At 44.8% G+C, this 19716-nt stretch overlaps 1 long non-coding RNA gene across 1 annotated transcript; it reads right to left on the reverse strand.

The window, feature by feature from the left end:
- Positions 1-10596: 10596 nt before the first annotated feature.
- On the reverse strand, positions 10597-12887 carry LOC126527201 (uncharacterized). Its single transcript, XR_008611652.1, has 3 exons — positions 12834-12887; positions 10886-11745; positions 10597-10807 (listed from the first exon to the last, which is right to left on the reverse strand). It is a non-coding gene; the product is annotated as an uncharacterized lncRNA (long non-coding RNA).
- Positions 12888-19716: the final 6829 nt, after the last annotated feature.

Raw genomic sequence — 19716 nt, forward strand, 5'->3', positions numbered from 1 at the left:
GTATTTTTTTTAGGTCTCGAAGCACGGCAGTAAACCATTTAGGTCTATCTGCATTGATCATATAGAGCGGACAAGCAGAATATTATTGGATGATTTTGATGACTGTCTTGGAATGAGCATCTTGTCAATTTAAACGTGAAGCTACCCCGCATAACAGGTGCTATAAGAAGGATGAGACCAAATACCAGCTAGATTCAGGTATTGCGAATGGCAATTAACAAATTGCCATTTGCAAGCCAACTACACACGTTTATAAGGGCAACAAATTTTACCGAGGTTGATGAAATGGCAGCTGCTGCAAAGATGATGACTACTGAGGTTAAGAGATCCACAAAAACTTGAAAAACGAAGGACAAGTTATGGCAGACAGTGAACCTCTTGTGCCCCGCTAGCTTGTATGGTTGTAATATTGAAACTAGAATTCAGCAAGCCAAGTCCCAGAGACATTTCAGCAAGCTACTCTGGAGACGTCGGTTGAGGGACCAGTTCTTAATATTTCCTCTGTGCTTACATAGTATAACGATTGGCTTTTTTTTTTTTTTTTGCTGTTTAGATGCCAGGTTTTCCTTTTCCTGGGTTATCCAAATTTAGGCAGTTAACAGTTAGGCAAAGAAAACCTACTCATTCCTTAAACAACGCCAAGCTTTGTTTAGTCGTGTGATGTCTTGAATTACAATTACCAGAAAGTAAACGCACTTCATGCTTGTTGATGAATTGCTAGTCCAGATAAGTGAAGTGAAATGTGCTTTTTTTTGCACTTGATCAAGTTTTGTTTCAGTGACAATGGTATGTTACAGTTGCTCGAGTTTGCAAGATCTTGAGGAACCGGACCTAGTCAGGTACCGACAAGCATTTTGTATTCCCTGGTTTTCCTCGTATTGTATTTGCTTTGTCGTATACTTGTCCGAGCGATGAAACAAATTTATGTAACGAAAGGGAATGTGAATCTGAAACGAGCTGAAGCAATAAGGCTTATTTTTCGACCACTCTAGGACACAGCCGTAGTACGAGTCGCCTGTGCGTGGTACTTGCCCGTAGCAAAGCAGGGCGATGAGCAATCTCCTCTTCCAGGGAGACCGCACCGGCAAAGGGGAAGGTGGGTCACGGTACGAGCGGTGCTCTAGGCCATCTCCTGATGGGGACGTTGGGAGGATGGCAAACGTGGAGCAGCGCGCTGGATATCCGTCTTACACGTGGGCTGCAATCGAAAGCAGAGGTCAAGATTCTGGAACAATAAGGCATGTACTTCAGCCTACTTCTGATGCCAGGGTACACTGAAAGCTACCGAGGACTAGACCTTACGCAAATCTCTAAGGAACTTCGGAAAGTGCTGTAGATATCAAGGGCATTAAGGAAAAGACTGGTTGATTAAAGGAAAAACACGTTAACGATGTTGCAAAGAAAAAAAAATGCCTGCGATATCTAGTATATAATATAGTACTAGTATGAATTATTGAAACAATACAATCAACCATCTAGAGAATCGCATTACAGGCAGTCAAATATAGCCTATGGCATCCCCGAAGACGAAGTTGAAGCGAGCGCGCTAGTAGAAGATACCGTTGCTACGGGGTTTTCATACAGCGGGAAGCCCAGTCACATGGAATCATGCGTAGAGCAGCCGATCCATTCCCGACAAACGCAAGCGCGAGTTGCAGCGCTCAACCTTCGATCACCTCAGCAGCAAAGAGGCAGGAATGTCCCGAGCTCTCTTCGGCATCATAGTTAAGCAGGACGTGCTCGGCTAGGAAGTGGTCACTATTGAACACATCCGCCGTTAATGCAAGGTAAGACTAAAAGCGAAGCAGGACGTGTTATACGCAAGCTCTTAAATTCGCGAGAAAGAATAGTCGAATGAGGTTCGAAATTGAAAAAAAAATACGGATGTGGTTTACCGAGAGAAAGACAACACGAAAAGCACGAAAACAATGATTCTTGGGACGGGACTAAAGAATCCGCAAAAGACATGAGAAAGCGTCGCTCGCGTTCGACAAGCTTTGTAACAGCGATCTGCCATACGTGTCTGCAACGACCGAAACAATAAAGAGCCATCGAACATGTTGGAATTTCTGTGAAACGAGGCTTTCTTGAAGCTGGTCATAACAGCGTGTTTGACGGAAACTGCCGCGTGTACGTTCTCCCGCATAATTAACCGCGCTGCACAATGCGACATCTTAAGCAGACTGTTCGTGTCTTACTTTAATTGTACCGGCTGCTTCCTCGGCAATGACCCGTTCTGTGCATGGGCCATTGCACCACCCACTTCTTGGCCTGTCCGCCGCTGAGGCTATGTGCCACAGTATGGAAATCTATTGTAAAATATTATCGAACTCGAACACGATGAGCAAGAGAACGGCTCCTTGTCGCGAGCACGTGCTACTTTAATAAACCGTTCATATTCGAAGCAGTCACCAGTCTATAGTTGTGAACAATGGTGCCGTGAACCAGCACACTACCTGCCCGCCCACAAGGAAGGTCAACCTGCAAAGAAGCAGCAGAGAAGGAAACTGCGGTGGAGCAGCGGATCGATCAACGAGACCTAAGAGAAAGCCACATGTAAGCATCGGAACGGCTCACTGACAAGCAAGAGGCCATTGCTACTGAACTAGAAATGAGCGAAGTGAATAGTAACGCAGAAACGGGAAGCGCTTCCCTCGGCGGATCACGAAGCTTATCAACGCAGGTAACAAAATTTGCACACAACGCAAGAGAATAGGCGAAAGCCTCAACGGTGCATACGAACAAATGGAGGAATTTGTAACGAAAAATACTGCCGAAGGTGAATTTGATTTAATAACAGAGTACGATATGAAATTAACGACGATCTTGCTACAATGGAGTTCTGAATTCGAGAGGCCACACAGATTTGAACAACGGAACAACGCAGGTGGCATCACTAAGTACAGAACAAGACGGCGAGGGAACTACATAAACTACCTAATCAGGAAGTGACAAAATTTGGCAGAAGAGATTTGGAGTGGAATCGCTTCTGGGCTCAGTATACGAGTGACCAGTTCACCTCAGATCTAACACGAGCAAAGGACAAGTTTATTAGCACCTCTAACCAGAAAGGCAGCGTATGCTATGGAGGGGCTTCAGTGCTTGATCTGCAGATCAAAGTTATGATGAAGGGATATAAATACTACGAACAACGTTCGGAAAATGAACAATCAACGGAGCTGCACATGAGCGTGCTATTGAGCCTAGATGAAGTGAGGTCGACGCAAGAGACATTACCTATGCAAGCTAGTACGCGGAAGGCAGGTCAACGCGCTGGCACTGAAATCATTGAAAGAGGAGAGCGCCAGTTTCAGGCGACGTTGACAGCGTTTAAGAGCAATTCCACCGGAGTTATCAGTACAGTTCAGGTCAAAAGAAGTAATGAAGAACAGCTCAGCCATGGAAGCTAGCGCGCAAGGCAACAGAACAATGAGAGGAAAACGTGGACAGGTTTAAGTCATTTTCGCGATAGCAAATACTTTTCCAAGAATAAACACAGCGGGAACAGGAGAGGACAGTTGCGAAGCCAAGGAATGACAGCAGACTGCTTCGAAATTACAGCTTTTATAGCTAAGAAACAGCAGCTGCCTGTTCTGCACGCAGAACCACGTCACTGATGACTGTCGTCGGAACATTCCAATGACGAAAAAAAAAAAACGCTATTCTCACTGAGAACACAGATTTCAGATGCACCGGGCCAAAGCACACTGCACGTATTTGTAGAGCAAGAGTGAAATGCAAGCAGCGCAAAGGACGACACGCTAAATTAGCGAGTCGAACGGTGTGGCAAGAAAGGGCAGGGCAGATCACAACAAAACTAGCGGAAGCGACGACGGCTACTCTGCCTGCAACTGAATATGTAAAGCACAATATTGCGCTTTAGCAGGCAGCTGTAATATATATATAGGGGAGAAAAAGTTGGCAGATATTGCCGATTGTTTGACAGCGGAAGCCAGTAGACTTATTGAAGCTGGATTAGCAAAATAGGTGCGAAAATACGACTATAAACACGGAATATTGGTTCCTTCGGATGAGACAAATAAAAACGCTGTCCAAGTAACTAGCAGCGTGAGAAAAATCAGCCGGGGTAATCGAATATCTACAACTCGATGCCACATCGCATTTGTCTACCTGCTTCTACTCAGAAATTCAACGAAAAAATTGAACTGAAGCTACAAGTGGCGGATGACTGAACCGAGACCGCAACAGACGCCATAAGACCTCATCGAATCAGATTATAGCGAGTTCTTCGGTGGCAGAACACAAGCTCTAAAGTAGACTGGTGGCAGTACATATAGGCAATACTGGTGGAGCACTGCAATGTGAAGAATACAGAAAACAGGATGCCGAAACTTTATTGGGAGAACGTGTGCGCAGAAATGCAGGCTACACTGAAGGCATGATGATTGCGGCAAACAGTCGGCGGTCATCGAAAATATCAGCGGGTGAAGCGCGTCGACTTTCGTACACGAGTCATCAAAAGTTGCAAATTAATCGCTGGTGCTCGCACGTCTCCCACAAAGCGCCACACAGTTCAAATCCCGGATACGTGCAATCAGATTACGCAAGGCTCTGTGACAATGGGACAACCATCGACAGCATTCGAGAGACCTGTAATACATGCAGGCGCGTCCTGCACTGAGCGATAACATTTGTTAGACTGAAACGCTGTCAGCCGAGAAAAATAAACTGCATGTGTCAATATGCTGCGTTCCTACGATCACGCCATCTCAGAACAGGGCCTTGGGAGTCTCGCAAAAGGTTGAGGAATCCTCAGAACCACCGACTACGGTGTGCGATTACATGCCACATCAGGCAGTTATTCGAAAAGATCGAGCCACGAGAAAGGTTCGTGTAGTATTCGACTCCTCTTCACACACGCAGAAAGGCATGTCATTAAACGACAATGCGAAGGCAGCATATTAACTTTCCATAGGAAAAGGTGACCCCAGTTGGAGACGTTGAAAATGCATTCCTACAAATTTCAATCCACGAAGAAGAGAGATGCCATGAGATTTCTGTGACGGAAGCACCACTATACGAGGAAAAGCTGCTGAATTAAGTACAAACCTGGCGCATGACTAGAATAACTTCCGGTAAAACCCTGAGCCCTTTTTTTTTTCTGGCAGCTGCAATCAAGCACCATCTGAAACAAGTGGCTGAGCGATTTGCAGATGGAAGAAACAGTACAGAAAGCGATTTACGTGGATGGTGTACTCCTAGGGGCATCAATGTTTTAAGGTGCTGTCAAGCTGTACAAGGAAGCAAAACAAGCGATCAAAGTGGCGGCGATCATGTTCAGAAAATGGACATCCAATGAAGAGAACCTAAACAAAATAGATGAAAACGAAAGGGACGACGATCACAGCGATTCGATCGAAAGGATGCACAATGCTTCTTGCCATTTTATGGAAGCACTCAAAAGACGTGCCATCCTTTCCTGTCGACAAGTAAGCATCCTTAGCAGCAACAACGTAATTAAAAAGACAGTGTTGCACAAGCCGCCGGAAAGTTATTTGATCCGCTTGGTTTGCCATCACCTATTACGATGCGCGCGGAGATAGGCTTTCAGAAGCTGGAAACGGACGACACGTGAGATGAGCAACTCCATAAAGAAGAATAAAGTAGCCTCTCGTGGGAGCAGTACGCTTATTGATCACGTGTTATCTAACGTATCACCATCGCCTTGCTCCGGGGTTATTAATACTGAATAACCGATCATTTTCCTGTTTTTATTACATTTCAGAATGAAATACATGAGAACGATAATAGCTACTTTATTTCCGTATTTAGTGCAGATACCTTCATTGAAGCCATCAGTGAAACTGATTGGTCGCCAATTTTATGTCTGATGCCGAAGAAGCACTAAACAAATTCTGCACTTTATATTTATTGGCCGTTTCGACTAACACACGCACTGTGAAATGTGGGAAAAAGTATAAATATCCGCGCAACCCATGGATGATGGACGGTTTTCTAGAAAATTTAAGGAAAACATGTACAAGAAAACTAAACGTCAGCCTTTTAATATTAGACTAGCTAGACGCTATAGTAGGTACTGTAAATTACTGAATGTTTTACTTAAATAGGCGAAAAAGTACCACGAAAATAAATTTGATCAGAATAAGGATAACCCCAAGAAGCAATGGGAGTTACTGAACTCTTTTCTTAACAAATCGTCTGTTGATGCCTCTATAACCAAAATAAATTATAATGGTCTCACTCTGAGCCCAGCGAAATTGCTAATTCTTTTTCTGACTACTTTTCTTCTGTTTACACTAATAACATACATGCGCAGTTGCATAATACTTTGAGCCGTACGACACAATCATTCTTGTTACCAGCTACTCCAAATGAAGTGTACTCCACGATTGCTAACCTTAAATATACAGGGCCTGGCTTAGACAATATTTGTGTCAGGCATTTAAAACTGGTTGCGCATTTAGTTTGCGACACGCTCTGTAATATTATCAACCTTATGTTCAAAGAAGGTGCATTCCCTTCATTTTTGAAAAATGCGAAGATTATTCCTGTTTTTAAAAAAGGCGACAAACACACAGTTAATAATTACCGACCAATTGCAATTCTTTCCTGCCTTTGTAACCTCATTGAGAAATTATTTGTTAAACGTCTTAATAAATACTTAAAGTTTAAATTGCTAAAGAACAATCAATTTGGTTTCCGCCCAGGAAGTTCCACGAATCTAGCTGTTCTATCTCTAACTGACTACATAAAAAAATGTATTGATTCGGGAAACAGTCGGATCTGTATTTTTAGACTTCAGTAAAGCTTATGACACGGTTAACCATGAAGTCCTGTTTAATAAACTTGACTCTTATGGTGTAACCGGTCCTGCGCTAACATTCTTAAAAAATTATTTACTTGACCTGCCATACACAGTACATGCAGCAAATACTTCCTCAGTAACAAAATATATTAACCAAGGTGTACCACAGGGATCAGTTCTGGGCCCTTTGCTTTTCCTTCTATATATTAATGATCTTCCGGATTCTCTTAACTCCACCAACTACGTTCATTGCATTTTATATGCAGATGACAACCATATCTTGATCTGACAAATCTGTTACTACTCTTACTTCTATGTTAAATATTGCATTAAGTAACATTATAAAATGGCGTAGCAACAATTACTTAGTTCTTAATCCTTTAAAAACTAAATTTATGTCATTCAAAAGTGTTCAAAGGGCCTTAACTTTTATTCCTGAAGCAAAGCTTAAAATTCATTCAATTCCCGTTAGCACCGATGTCACTTTTCTTGGCATACATCTTGACCCTAACCTTACATTTCGCTCCCACTTCCAACATCGAGCACAAGACTGCGTTTGGCACACGTGCATTAATCAAAGCTTGCCCTTTTTTATCGTGAGGCTCTGCTAGCGTTGTATTATGCGTTCATTCATAGTCACATTAATTACGGCATTGTTTCATGGGGCGAAACGTCTCTCTTGTCACTTATCAATTCAACATATCCAAAATCAGTCAATACGCATTATCACTTCTAGCTCCATGCAATCCAATGCAATGCCTCTTTGTTACTTCGCGCGTATAATATCTTGCCTATTTATAATTTGTTCCAGTTTAACATACTCGTCTTACTCCACAAGTTGCTTGATAATAACCTTACGTTTCCGTTCATTGCAACTGACCTTTTGCAGAATAAAAATATGACCAGATTTGCGGCTAACAACAATTTCTTGTTACTCAGGGTTCCTAACAATTATGGCAAAAAAACATCTTCCTTCGCTGCAATTTCTCTTTGGAATGAATTACCATGAACAATTAAATCCTTTACTTCTCTTGTAATTTTTAAAAATCACCTTAAGCATCATTTCCTGCGATACCTTAACTACGACCTGGCGGTGTACCTTTGACTTTTATCTCGCATGTCATTTCCTGTATTTCATCCATGCTTTTTTCCAACTTTATTATAACGTGCTTTTTTGTGTTTGATTGTAAATGACATGTCTAATGATGTATTTGATCTGTAGTTGTTTATAATATGCTAATTCCTGACTATTGATATCACCATCAATGTTATTAACCGAGGGTCCCACTACAATTCTTTCCCTTTGGGACCCTCGTCTGTATATTTGTCATGTAATTACTTCTTTTTTTGGAACGAATAAATCTGAATCTGAAGAGGAGGGACCTGATTTCTGAAACGAAGGAGCTGCTAGTTCTAGAAGTTGCCCAATACTACGGAAGCAAGGCTTCAAATGGAACCAGCAAAGAAGCTGTACGTGGAATCCAAGAGCATACGAAGGGGCAGTATACTTGGCAGTCATTTAAACCGATGGAACAAAAGAGTCAAGCCTACTGACAGCGAAAATCCGCGTAGCTGAAAGAAAAATAAAGTTTAGCAAGACTTGAGCTAATGGCAGCCGCGATAGCATCAACACTAGGTGTCTACACCGTAAGTCACTTTACCGGAAGAATTCAGGAAGCAGCCTGCTTGACCGGCTCGATTGTACTTCATTTAATGAAAAGGACAAGCAAAAGGGAAACATTTCTTAACAGAGTCGCAGAAATAAGGAAAAACAGTACAAAAGAGCGAGTCGTTCATTCAAGGTGAAGACAATCTGACCGATCTGCACACACGTGGTATAAACGCAAAGACGTTCGCGGACTCGAAAAATACGGTGCATGGTCCCGAATGCGTTACATCTGGAGCCGGAAAGACCAAGCGTGATTCACACGAATGTACAAATGGACGATTAACATGGAGAGCAACGTCACACCTGCACAGGAAAAACAGAACAAACACATCTTGAAAATCCAAAGTTATTCATCATACTGGTGGCATATAAGAGTAACAGCATGTGTATTCAGGTTCATAGACACCGCAAGACCACAACAACAGTAAAAGAGAACTGCAGAGACATAGTGGATATCACAAAGCACAATTCAGGCAGCCAAGTGGCGATGCTGACTCAAACGCTAAATCGATTACAATAAATGGACACGTCTACTTTTACAGCAAAGGGGGTCGCAAGACAGAAAGGACGCTTGCACTGCAGCCGAGAATCAAAGCCGGCACGTCCTCGTATTTCACGGAAGCGCCGATACGTCACGTTAATCAAATATTGCACGGCTGATTTCAAGAAACGCTAGCGCAACTGCGGGCTATGTTCTGAATATTGCAAGGACTACAAGGTGTAAAAAGCGTTTTAAGTAAACGCATGGTCTGAAAGAGGCGCAACAAGACGAAGCCACTTAAATTCTGCCTCCCCTCCCGGCGTACAGAGTCCACGAATCGGGGCCATTAAGTAACAGGAGCCGACTTCACCTGAACAGTTATATGCGAAAAACAAATACGACATTGTAGAGCAATACGTAGTAATTTTCACCTGCGCGGTAACGAAAGGAGTACACTTGGAGATGACCAAGGACATGTCGATATCCAGCTTTTCTTTTGAACAAGCTGTCCGGTAATTCACCAGTACCAATTCACCAACGCCAGTACCTTTACAAAGGCCGAGAACGAAATGCTTGAAGCTATTCGGCACGAATGGGTGAAGGATTACTGCAGTACACACCAGAGGAAAATAGCCGAGTGCGCCCCTAGGAGGGGGGGGGGGGTTACGAGCTCCTCACGCGAAGGCTGCTAACATCGATGCGAAAAATCATCTCGAGAAGTAAAACTACAGTGGAGTAACGACGCGCAATTGTAGCAGAAGTTGGTGCAATCAACAATCGACCGTTAACTAACGTGCATGGCCAACCTAATAAGGCCATGCCACTGACGCCTGCAGACATAGGCGGACCGGGACATAGGCGGAATATGTCAAGTAAATAGCAGATACCGTAAAGCCAAAACGAGACAATCGAAACCCTTGTCCAAAGGCGATGGGGTGTTAAGAGCGAGGACCAAGAACACTTTGAAAAATGTGCCGATTTGAAAAAAAAAAAAGAAAATGTTGCCCTCGATGTGACGCAATAACAAGAGCTTGTCTACGTCGAAAAGGGAACAAAGGATTTCTCAGAACATATTCGAACATCTACCCTCCTGAAGGGTGCGTCAAATAGCACGCCAAAGCCTATCTCAGGGCAAGTTGCCAGGCGGGAGCCTGTATGTATATATTCAAGGTACTCGAAAACCAACAACACGTGAAAGGCTCCTTGCCGCGAACTACTTCAATAAACCGTTCATCTTAGAAGGAGTCACCGGTCTCGATCGTTTAAACATGGATCACACGAACGCGGCATATCACATGAACGTGGCAATAGAGCATCGCACTGACCAGCGAAGAAAACATACGGCGGGAAAAATCACCGCCAATTACCGTGAATCAACGCAAACCGTAAACAAAGCTTCGCTTACATCGATTCAAATAGGGTGTGGGAGCCGCGTAATTTTATTTTTTGTATGCTATGGCGTTCAGTATGAGCTACGGCATGAGAGCAACTGGAAAACCGGCTACGCATTGCAGCTCCTACTATGTGCGTTTATGCCTGCAATAGTCGCGTCTGCTGTGCTTCGAGTCGAGAGCGGGAGTATTTAGGGTAATAATAATAATAATGTTAATAATAATAAGAAGAAGAATAGGACACGGTCAGAGTACAAATTGCGTTTAAGCGAAATTTACCAGTAGTAGCAGACGAAGTCCCTCGTGCCAGCAGGACGCCATGGACGTGGAAATGCAAAGGAGCCAACGCGGTCAGCCACGGTAAGAGGTGCTCGAGGCCATCTCCGGTGGGGGACGTTGGGAGGATGGCAAACGTGGAGCAGCACACTGGATATCCTTTCTACTCGTGGTCCGCAATCTCGAAAGCGGACCTCGGGATCCTGAAACGACAACAAAGCTTTTTTTAAGCACTCGAGAACACAGCCGTAGTACTACTAGCGTCTGTACGTGGTACTTACCCGTAGTAGTCCAGGCCCACAAGTCCGCACCGACGACGGAACACGGTGTGCGGCGGTGCGAGTGACGCTCTGGAAAGTAGCGAGAACAGTAAGCACACACGCTGAAAAAACGAACAGCAACAACGTCAATGAAACGGGCCGCTTACCGTAGCTGCTGCCCGGCCCGGCTCCGACGAACACAGCAGGCGACGTCCGGCGTCGAGGTGCTGCGTAGAGCGGGTTAGTACATGATAGCTGGCGAGGCAGTTTCCGAATGACGTTTGCTTCCGTGAGCCCACATTTCGCTCGATAGCACTGACGCGCGCGGGCTACCTTGTCACGAAATAGTGGGGTCGGGTCGCAAGGCCATACGGATGGGTCCATGTCCCTGACGCAGTCGTAGTAGGACGGCTATCAGCTACAGCCTGCGCGATAGCTAAACCTGAAGCTATACCCCATCACGCGACACACGTGGCCCGTCCTCTTCGATTCCGGCACGGAGAAGACCCGTGTGGCCGCACGCCATGCCCACAAAACCTCGGGCTTACAGCTAAGCAACAAAACTAACTGTACGTTATCTTGTGATGTAGGCATACATCCTGGTAAGCGCTAGCTAGTGGAACTGAATAAACAGTTAACTTCTCTAAGGCGTGCGCCACCCTCGCCAGCTAGACCATCCAGAAAAATGAACAAAGCAAATATAAATGCCTGGTGAGCGTTTAGGACGCTCGATGCGAAGCTCGTAGAGGACGACGCTAGCCGTGACGAGGGGTTGACGCGCAGGTCCTGGTTTCGTGGCCACGCTCAGACATGGATGTCCAGTTGCCAGCCGATGTGCAAACGTGCACAGACGGAGCGATTGTTGCTCAAAAGCATCCGATCTGGAACGGAGGCAAGAAAATACTTGGAATATTGAGCAGAAACCTGCGCTGCCAAAATTTTACGTGTACTTTTGCCACACATGAGGGCGGAATTTTTCCGAACGCTAGGACAACATTTGTTCAAGAACCACTATACAAAGGCGAGGAATTCGCTTTCTAAGAATCTGCGGCTAAACTCTTTGCAGCTGACTTACAACTAAAGCCCATTCGACAAGAACTAAACAAGAACGATGGAGTCCAAAATGTGTGCTTTAGTGGCCAGCAGAAGACAAATAATATGTCGATACCAAGTACAGTTCCTTGGTAAAATGCCTTTCAAACCTCGGACAGTTATTGTCAGCTATTAATGCCTTCAAGTAATGTATAATACGAGTCAAGAAAGCTATCTAAATTACAAGCTACGCTTCCCGCTCCTAATCGGCATGGTTCAAGCATTACATTTGGCTTAGAAAATAAAGAAATAAACATTACGGAAAAGGAAGGAAGGAAGGAAAAAGTAGAGAAGGAAAGGCAGGGAGGTTAACCAGTTTAGCGTAACCGGCTTGCTACCCTACACATGGGAGAGGGATGGGGGCGATGAAAGATGGGGAAGGGGGAGAGAGAGAGAGAGAGAGTTCAGTTTGCTATACGTGGCCATGTTTTGTCTGAACACATGATGGCACTATACGTATGAAGCTAGCGGTCTTCACCCTTCAGTGGAGCAATTCCACTCTAACAAAAGATCCTCCAACCAGCTTTGCTAAAACTTCCAACATTTAGTCTTACCCGCACTGCAATCGCCACAAAAGTGACCAAGGTCGCTTACGTGCGCCTTTTGTAATGTCTATGTTTGCAACTTGCAATCAGCTGTAGAAAGCGTAACCGAAGTTGGCCGCACGAGAGATGAAATTTAGAAATCGCGCAAAATAGCGTCCGTGTAATAATTCAGGCATGTCGCTTTGACTACAGTTGTCTACTAATGTAAACTACTATTACCCGTATTGGTACATTACAATACAATAAAGCAAAGAAAAACGCCTTTGACGTAAAAGAAAAATTGACCACGTTTTTCATTACAAGAATAATTTATAATAAGGTTAATTCCCCACCTTTTGGCAACTCTGCCTCGAATGTCCTCCTCGCTCACCGCCGTCAAAAACTCATCTGGAAAGCGAAAACAGAGTGCTTATTTATTTACAACATACTGCAGACCATAAATGGATCCTAGCAGGTGGGGCAAAACAAAACGACAACAATAACTACAAACGCTCCGCAGATTACATTGCAGTGAACAGGATATGTGAAGAATGACACATAGCAGGTACAGTAAACAAATCTGCAACTGTCAAGCGATTTTGTAAAAGGCATCTATACTGGTAAGCAGATCAGTAGGGAGGAGATATGGAGGAGAGAGTTAATCTGCACGGAAAGGAAGAGCATTTAAAAATGTTCAAACTAGCCTTGTACGGTGTTAGGTATTCCGCGTGATGCTTTCTTGCTAGGCGTAAATGTTAACCACTCGAGGACAGAGCAGAAGTACGATTAGTCTGCTCGATACTCACCAGTAGTGGCGGGCGAGGAGCGTGGTTCCAACTGCCAGCAGGACGCCATGGGTGGGGGAATGTAAATTAACAAACAGCGTTGGCCCCAGTACGAGTAACCTTCCAATTCGTGGGCCTCAATCGAAAGCAGACGTCGGGATCCTGAAAGGACAATATCCTAACTGAGAATGTTCACTAGAGCATCCAGAAGCGTACTAAAAAAAAAAAAAAAAAAAGATTTACCACGCTTTTAAAAAAAGCATGGAAGAAATTTCGCGACACCACTTGAGTTTGGAACAGCGCAGCCGAGCTATGAATATTGAAAATGAAGGAAACAAAAAGATACGGAACAAAAGTTGTAAGCAGTACGAATATTTCTGGACGTAAGAAAGGCCTTCGATTCAGTCGAACAGTAAGTAATTAGCAGTACGTTTTCTTACAGGATTAGTGGGTGCGGGCTGAGCTTAATTAGAGCCTATCGTCTAAACTCACGGTTGCATCAACCACCAAGCTAAGCTGAGCGACTAAAGGTATACGACGAGGATATTTTAGCGTCGCTATTATTTTTGCTTTATAGGTAAATATCGCTACAATTACACCAACAGGAAAAAGAAAGGTTTTCTACGCGGATGATATCAGTTTTTCTGGTGCCGACTTAGGAGATAAGCGAACAGGTGGCTACGAGAGTTTCCAAAGTTGCCAGATGTGAACGAGGTTCAATAGGACATCGATAAATTATATTTATCAATTTACCATATAGAGCGTAAAAACAGAATATTGACGTTTTTCATGACTATCTTCAATGAGCGTGTTATAAGTTTAAACGTGAAGCTGTCCCGCGTAACACGTGCTATAGGAAGGATGAGACTAAATACCAGCTGGAATCAGGTCAAGCCCATCTTCGATACGGTCACAGATGCAGTACTATATTGGCATATGTGGCACAACTTCTAGTGCTAAAATTAAAAGGCGAGCGACGTAAAAAAATTTCCATTCGCTTCCATGTTGCCGCACAACGGACTACTAGAGATTCTTGTGATTGGTACAAATTGCCATATGCAGGCCAACCACACGTGCTTAAGGACGACATTAATACTGAGGTTAAGAGATCCACGAAAACTTGAAAAATCGAAGCACACATTCTGGCAGACAGCGTTAACCTCCAACAGAGGGACTTATTTTAAAATGCCGCCATCACAAGCCATCGCAGCCGAGGGCGACGAGGGCACTGTTGCAGTTTTTAAGGGCTACAGAATTGGACAAGCGGCTTTAGCATGTTCATAGTGCTGCAATTGCTACTGTGCTGTGCAGTGACAGTATGCGGCGACAGTGACCAACTGTGATTGTATGTCTGAGCTCCTTTATCTACTCTTATCACTTTACCTCCCCTCTTTCCCCAGCGTAGGGCAGCAAACCCGACTTTCTCCGGTCAACCACCCTGCCTTTCCCCTCTCATTTGTCTCTGAGCCCCGCTATATCGAATGTTTGTAATATAGCAAGCAAAGTCCCAGAGACATTTCAGCAAGCTACTTTAGAGACGTCGGTTGAGGGACCAATTATTCTTTCTCCTGGGATTACGTAGTATAAAGATTGGCTTTATTTCCTTGTTTTTTAGATACCAGGTTTTCTTTTTCCTGGGTTATCCAAATTTACGCAATTAACAATTAGGCAAGGAAACCTAATAATTCCTTAAAGAACGTCAAGCGTTGTATAGTCATGTGATGTCTTGAATTACAATTACCAGAAAGTAAATGCAGTTCATGCTTGTTTATGAATTGCTAGTCCAGATAAGTGAAGTTAAGTGAAATGTGCTTTTTTCATGCACTTGATCAAGTTTTGTTTCAGTGACAATGGTATGTTACAGTTGCTCGACTTTGCAAGATATTGAGGAACCGGACCTAGTCAGGTACCGACAAGCATTTTGTATTCCCTGGTTTTCCTCGTATTTTATTTGCTTTGTCGTAAACTTGTCCGAGCGATGAAATAAATTTATGTAACGAAAGGGAATGCGAATCTGAAACGAGCTGAAGCAATAAGGCTTATTTTTCGACCACTCTAGGACACAGCCGTAGTACGAGTGGCCTGTGCGTGGTACTTGCCCGTAGCAAAGCAGGGCGATGAGCAATCTCCTCTTCCAGTGAGACCGCACCGGCAAAGAGGAAGGTGGGTCACGGTACGAGCGGTGCTCTAGGCCATCTCCTGATGGGGACGTTGGGAGGATGGCAAACGTGGAGCAGCGCGCTGGATATCCATCTTACACGTGGGCTGCAATCGAAAGCAGAGGTCAAGATGCTGGAAAAATAATGCATGGCTGCAGTGAGGCGAAGTGCTGGGGTTGTTGGCACGTACCGAACGAGGAATCAACTTAGTTAACCAGGCGCATACACAGCAAAGAAGAGCACAGGACGATGCTCGTTTTATTATCAAGCGACTCAACCAGCATAGTCCTGTGCACTTATTTGCACCGTGTACGCATCTTAATCGCTCGTTTAGTTGCTTGTTAAATAAGGTATGAGCATGGCAGCGCTACCAGCCCTCACCTAGCAATTAACCAGTTCTACGCTGTGTAGCTCATGCTCGCGCCGGACCTGTCGGCGCACGTCGAACAAGCGGTGGGAAGCGACTCTGGCTGCGCAAGAGCACATGGCCAGATGCTGCTCCCCGCCACACCTTTCGTCGGATGAAGTGGTACGACTGAACGGCTACACGTGTGGACGACTCTGCACGCACCGACACAGCGCAACGATACCTCCGAACTTGAAAACGCCGCACCGTCAACGCCGTGGTGACCGGGCATGGGAGCGCTACCTGTACTCAGTTCGCAAGTTAACTCACCCACCTACGTTGTGCACGTGGGCAAACGTTGTGGTACGCGCATTAGCGCAAGTAATACCTCTTTAGTAGCACTGGCCTCCCGGTGAGCATTACGTGTGATCGACACGGTTGTGTACTTCCGCCTACTACTGATGTGAGGGAACACTGAAATCAACCTAGGACTAGACCTTACGCAGATCGCTAAGGAACTTATGAAACTGGTATCGATATCAAGGACATTAACGAAAAGCTGGTTGATTGTAATAAACTGGTTAAAGGTGTCGCCAAAAATTTAATGTTTCCGAAATCTAGGTTATTAATATCAATGTAATCATTGAACCAAAATAATCGACCATCTAGTAAATACGGGGTTTTCATACAGCGGGAAGCCCAGTCACGTGGAATCCTGCGCAGGGCAGCCGACCCATTCCCGACAAACGCAAGCGCGAGTTGCCGCGCCGAACTTTCCGTCATCTCAGCAGCCAAGTAGCAGGAGTGACACACGAGCTCTCGTCGGCATTGGAGTTAAGCAGGACGTGCTTGCCTAGGAAGCGGTCACTGTTGAACCCATCCGCCGTTAATGCAAGGCAAGCCGTGTTATATACAAGCTCCAAAATTTACAACTAAGGATACCTCAGGGATGTTACAAATTGAAATATGCGCATATGGTTTATCCAGTAAGACTACACGAAAAGCACGAAAACACAGAAAAAAGCTTGGAACGGGACTAAATAATCCGTAAAAGACATGAGAAACTGTCGCTCGTGTTCGACGAGCTGCGCAGCAGGAATCGGCCTTACGTATCTGCTGCGACAGAAACAACAAAGTGTCGTTGTAGACGAATGCGCAGTCATCGAACATGTTGGACTTTCTGCGAAACCAAGCTTTCTTGAAGCTGGTCATACCGGCCTGTTTGACGGAAAGAAAACAGGCGCGTGCACGTTCTGTCGCGTAATTAACCGCGCGACCCAATGTGACATCTTAAGCAGAGTTCTATTTGTCTGTGTCTTACTTTAATTGTACCGGCTGCTTGCCTCGGCAATGGCGCGTTCTGTGCATGCGCCATTGCACCACCCACTTCTTCGCCGATCCCCAGCTGAGGCTTTTGTGTCACAGTATGGAAATCTATTGTAAAATATCATCGAAGAACTCGAACACGATGAGCAAGAGAACAGCTCCTTGTCGCGAGCAAGTGCTGCTTTAACAAACCGTTCATATTCGAAGCAGTCACCGGTCTATTGTTTTTAACAATAGTGCCGTGAACCAGCATACTAGCTGCCCGCCCACAAGGAAGGTGAACCTGCAAAGAAGCAGCAGAGAAGGAAACTGCGGTGGAGCAGCGGATCGATCAACGAGACCGCAGAGAAAGCCACTTGTAAGCATCGGAACGGCTCACTGACAAGCAAGACGCCATTGTTACTCGACTAGAAGTGAGCGAAGTGTATAGTAACGATGAAAATGAAAGCGCTTCGCTCCGAGATCACGAAGCTCATCAACGCAGGTAACAGACAAAAGTTGCACACAACGCAAAAGAATAAGCGAAATCATCAACAGAGATAACGAACAAATGGAGGAAATTGTAACAAAAAATACTGGCGAAACTGAATTTGATTTAATAATAGAGTACAACATTAAATTAACGACGATCTTGCTACAATAGAGTTCGGAATTCGAGAGGCCACACAGTTGGATTTGAACAACAGAACGGAGGCGGCATCACTAAGTACAGAACAAGACTGCGAGGGAACTACATAAACTACATAATCAGGAAGTGAGAAAGTTTGGCGGAAGAGATTTGGAGTGGAATCGCTTCTGGGCTCAGCATACGAGTGACCAGTTCACCTCACACCTAATACGAGCAAGGGACACAAGTTTATTGGCACATCTAACCGGAAAGGCAGCGTATGCTATAGAGGGCCTTCAGTGCTTGATCTGCAGATCAAAGTTATGATGAAGGGATATAATAATACGAACAACGTTCGGAAAATGAACAATCAACGCAGCTGCACATGAGCGTGCTATTGAGCCTAGATGAAGTGAGGTCGACGCAAGAAACTGATTACCTATGCAAGCTAGTACGCGGAACGCAGGTAAACACTGGCACTGAGATCATTGAAAGAGGAGAGCGACAGTTTCAGGCGACGTTGACAGTGTTTAAGAGCAATTCCACCGTTGTTATCAGTACACTTCAGGTCAAAAGAAGCAATGAAAAACAGCTCAGCCATGGAAGCTAGCGCGCAAGGCAACAGAACAATTCGAGGAAAACGTGGACAGGCTTAAGTCATTTCCGCGAAAGCAAATACCTTTTCAGGAAGAAACAGCGTGAACAGGAGACGATAGTTGCGAAGCCAAGAAATAACAGCAGAGCTTCGAAATTACAGCTTTTATAACTCATTAATAGAAGTTGCCTGTTCTGTTAGCAGAACCACTTAACTGAGGACTGTGGTCGGAACATTCCAATGATGGCGGAAAAAAAGGCCATTCTCACTCAGAATACAGCATGTTTCAAATGTACCCGGCCTACATACATTGTACGTATTTGTAGAGCAAGAGTAAAAGGCAAGCACTGCAAAGGAGCTCATGCTAGACTAGCGTGCTTAACGGTGCGACAAGAAAAGGCAGGGCAGATCCCAACAAAACTAGCAGAAGCGACGAAGGCTACTCTACATGCAACTCAATATGTAAAGCACAATTTTGCTCTTTTGCAGACAGCTATAAGATTGATAGGGCGAAAGAAAGTTGGCAGACAGTGTGGATTGTTTGATAGGGAAAGCCAGCGGACATTTACTGAAGTTGGAATAGCAAAATAGGTGCGAAAATGATACGACAGGAAAAGCTCAAGATTGGTTTGTTCGGATGAGACGACAAATTCAAGTTAACGCTGTCAAAGTAACTAGCAGCGCGAAAAGAATCAGCCAGGGTAATCGAACATCAACAAGTTGACGGCACATCGCATTTGTCTACCTGCATCAAATCAGAAATTGAACGAGAAAAACTACAGCGACAAGTGGCGGATGACTGAAACGAGACTGCCAGTGACGCCATAGGACTGCCCATAGACGCAGGTTATCATAGGCAGTTCTTCGCAGTTCTTCACTTTATGAGAAAAACCAATACGACATTGTAGAACAATACGTAGTAATTTTCACCTGCGCGGTAACGAAAGGAGTACACTTGGAGATGACCAAGGACATGTCGATATCCAGCTTTTTTTTTTTTTTTTTTGAACAAGCTGTCCGGCAATTCACCAGTACCAATTCACCAAAGCAAGTACCTTTACAGAGGCCGAGAACGAAATGCTTGAAGCTATTGAATGCGAATGGGTGAATGATAACTGCAGTACACACCAGAGGAAAATAGCCGAGTGCGCCCCGTGGAGGGGGCGGGGGGGGGGGGGGCGGGGGGTGTTACGAGCTCCTCACACGAAGGCTGCCAACATCGATGCGAAAAATCATTTCGAGAAGTAAAACTACAGTGGAGAAACCACGCGCAATTGTAGCGGAAGTTGAGCAATCAACAACGTGCATGGCGAACCCAATGAGGCCATGCCACTGACGCCTGCACACACAGGCGGACCGTGGCAGCATCAAAATGGACAAACGACGTCAGAGAGGAAACGATTGAGAAGCATGGCGAA

The sequence above is a fragment of the Dermacentor andersoni genome, chromosome 9 (assembly GCF_023375885.2).
Source record: "Dermacentor andersoni chromosome 9, qqDerAnde1_hic_scaffold, whole genome shotgun sequence".
Taxonomy (NCBI): domain Eukaryota; kingdom Metazoa; phylum Arthropoda; class Arachnida; order Ixodida; family Ixodidae; genus Dermacentor; species Dermacentor andersoni.